The following is a 4,069-nucleotide window of genomic DNA, read 5'->3' as shown; positions in this document are numbered from 1 at the left end:
AAGACGAATTTAGACATTTATTCACAATCTGACCCGCTAAAACTTGCCTGCATTTTGAAAAATTTTTCATTACAACTAACGCTACTATTAGACGTAGCATGATGTTATACAGCCCATATATAAACTTTCTTGATAAATGAGCTGTCCAAAACTAAAATAATTTTTACACCATTATCCAAACATACAAACTTTGCCTGTTAATAATATTGGTATACTCGTAAATACTCATATTCTAGCACACTAAAGAAACTTTTAAGAATTGATTAAGAATTTTTTCTTTATTAATTCGTTTACAAGTGGAGTATCTTGTTATTGTTTTTATTTTCCCAGTATTATAACAATGCGGATATTTATATATCCCTAACGTACAATTAGATGGTACCAATAAGGGTAAGTCTGATCAGGTGAGATCAGAGGACTTTGCATATTGATATGGGTTTGGGTCGCGTATGGCTAAATTACTTGTTACTCTTCAATCCCCTAATAAAATTATGTTAACTATTTCGAAGATTTTATTAAGTTATTAGATAATTTATTATATGTATTTATTTATCAAACCTTTAATGCATATTAATGGTGGATATGGTACTTAACATCTTGTTGTATTTTCGGTGGGTTCAAACATAGGGGAAAAAGATACTCATATGTCACATGGAAAAAAAAAGAAATAAATAAATAAAATAATTTTATTAATACAACTATTTAGAAATATATTTTTAAATAGAAAGAAAGAAAGAAACAGTATCAATTCCGTGCTTACGATAGAAACAAAAACGTACAAAAAGAAATGTTATTAAATTTAAATGTAGATATATTTAATTAAAATAAACAAACAAAACTGAAAAAATGTGTTACGAATTAAAAACTTGGTATAAATTACGATATAAAATAGTTATCACATTTAAAATTGTTAAGTAATGATTAAAACTTAAGATTTTTTTGCTGAATATGTTATATAATACTGAACTGATATCAAAATTACTATGTGTTAAAAGAAACCTCAATTTATATATATTTTTGAAGCCAGAATAGAACTTGCAACTATATATACGCAACATGCTTTAACTGTTAAACTTCAGGGGCTGTCATGTGCGTACAAATGGGCATATAAAAACCTCAACCTCCCTACAAATTCGCAATGAACCCCTTATTTCTAACGCTATACAGTCCACAAAGATATCTCATTATGTAAAGCTTCTTGGTACACGCTAGATTGTCGGCAGTGGAAAACAAAGCGCATTCCTCCTTTTCAATTTTATGAGCTCTGTAGACTTGGAGATGACTTACCTTTTTAGTATATAATATACACTGACGTTATTCTAAGTTTTGTATTAGGTATAAACAAATGTCTATTTTTAACTATATTTTTTTTGTCTACTTAATACAATTTCATTTGGAATTTTAGAATAAATAGTCAAACTAAAAAGTTACTACTTTAGAGTTTTACTGTTTATTCTCAAGTTTGACTGATAACGAAAAATTTTTATTAATAATTTGATACTAGATAGTACCAAATTCTTAATACAATTGGTACTAGTGTTATTTGATTAATAAAGTCTTTAAAATAAATAAAATATTAAGGTCGGTATCAATTATTTTACATCACATTATTTTCTATTGTTAGTTACAGATTTTTTAAAAGAAACGTAATTTTGGATTTTGTTGTCTATTAAATAATTACTAATATGCATCATATTTGTTATGTATTAACTAATATATTAAGTACTAATTCTTAAGATAAAATATGGTATATGTTCGAGTTCATGACATATTTTAATTTTCTTTTAATTTCACTAATATTTTACACATATTTAGACACACATTCTTATTTGTAACATTAGTCTTATTTGTATAAACAAAATTGACTATTTATTATGTTATAAATCATGATAATACATTATTAAAGAAATTTATCTCTATACTTTCATATTGTTTGTCTGAAATTAGAATCAAACCTTAATAGGGCTCAGTCTTAAGTCATAGCAATAAATTGATCTATATTATGAAATGTAGTTTCTACTATCAGAAGATTTATACTCACAAACTGGAGCAATAAAATTTTATATATCCACATGCAATAATAAATTACGTATTTCAAGTGAGGTTAAGAGATCCCGCAGTTTTCTTCATAACGACTTCATAGAACGCAATCTTAGAAATATTTCCAATAAAAAGTTTAAGTACAGATACTTCGATGGGTACAACTATTACTGTAAATTTTACGTTTTCTTTATCTTATCATTGGAAAATACTTAAATTACTAATATTATAAATTCGAAAGTGTGTCTGTTCACAACTTAACGGTTAATTTGAATTTAACGTGAAAATTGATCAAGAATCCATGTTTATCTATTGTTATATTAAAATAAATTACGGAATCTATTAATCAACTTAAATACGCGACTTTGACTGCTATTTTTAATTAAAATTTCATTCTGATCGTGAAAAACTAACTATACTATACTAACAGACGGATAGAGATAATTTTCCAATAATAATGCTTATTTCTATGTAATGCACTTAAAACGGTGGTTTAAATAAAACATTATAATATGGATACATTAAAACTTTGGTTTGAGTTCAGTCTCCAGGCCTATAAACCGAACCCAGTGGTTCGTTGAGGAATATTTTACCGATAAATATCTCTTAAGACGTTTCCTTTCTGTTTATCGTTAGGATTTTGCTGATTCTTTTAACAGTTTTTCTTTTAAACCGCTTTTATCGTCGGAATATTGTCTACAATGGGCGAGATTGCAGGATAGAAAATTTCCACCCTCCTATTTTGTTTTGTTTTAAGAAAAATAAGACTTATACCAAAATCAGCGGTTTAAAATTCTCGTTCTTCTTAACACGAGTGCGTAATCGCAAGTTGAAGTTATTCTTAACAGAACAAGATGGTTTTATGACTTAGTGGTTAACTGCCCAATGATCATAAATTTGGATCCTGCAGTAAACTATATGTACTCTCAGATGATGGAAACAAACCAGATTAGCTGAGATACAGAGCATAATGTGGACATATCTGTTATTGAGAGGTTACAGTCCGCAATGTCTCCGACTACCCCCTGTGTAATAACAGTCGCGAAGGTATATTAAGATAAAAGCTAATACGTTTTATTGGTTAATACTTCACCTAATTTCCCATTACAAAAACATAATTACAGGTAAACGTGTATTTAGGTATTCGTTCAAGTTAATTATTGTTCCCGAAGGTTCTTTTCTTATGTTATTCCCTTTGTTTGTGTGTTTATCACGGAAAAATACACTTAACAATAGATAATGATGTAGCTCGCTATCTGGCATTTTTTTTACGTCTGTAAATGGGTAATGAGAAATGGAAGTTATAATGTGTTAATTTCTATAATATAAATAATTCTAAATAATAATATTATAATATGGGTATTACCAAATTGTTTGAATTAATAATTATACTAAAGCGATTATTGCCAACAAGGAAACTTTATATAAATGCTAAAGAAAAGACGTCCTTATCGCTTAAAGAAATCTCTTAGAGAAAATCTAGATTAACTTATACGGGGTGTATATTTATGTACATATTATTTTTTTATTGTACTATTGGCGGGCCAAATTCCTGAAATAAAATAAGTATATATGTATTTTTCTGAAAAAATTAACGATATTATTTAAGCGCGAAATAAATAATAAATAGACACACATACAGATATATCTATCTGTACGATATATATACATATGGGGAAGATACGTTGCTTTTTATCCCTGCAATTTCGTCCGCGTGACCGCAAGATATATTGCAGTCAATATATCCCGGTCACGCAGTCGAAGTAGCGGGTAAAACTAGTAGTTCTTAGTACCATATGATGCCAGTTCACCTGGCGTGGGGCGACGGGACGCGTTTCCTCCAATTACGAGGATTTACGACTATGGCGGAACGGTCAGAGGTGGACTTAGAACGTAACTGGAAAAGGTATTTGTATATATTTATATATATAGAATAGTATAAAGAGGAATAATGTTTTACTGTACCGATTTATACATACTTTTCAAAATAAAAATATTTATATACATATATATATTTAATATATGTATA

This window comes from Achroia grisella, unplaced genomic scaffold (genome assembly GCF_030625045.1).
Source record: "Achroia grisella isolate CSIRO2021 unplaced genomic scaffold, CSIRO_AGI_Agris_v1 utg9096, whole genome shotgun sequence".
Taxonomy (NCBI): Eukaryota; Metazoa; Arthropoda; class Insecta; order Lepidoptera; family Pyralidae; genus Achroia; species Achroia grisella.
Note: the sequence above shows the minus strand (reverse complement) of the source record.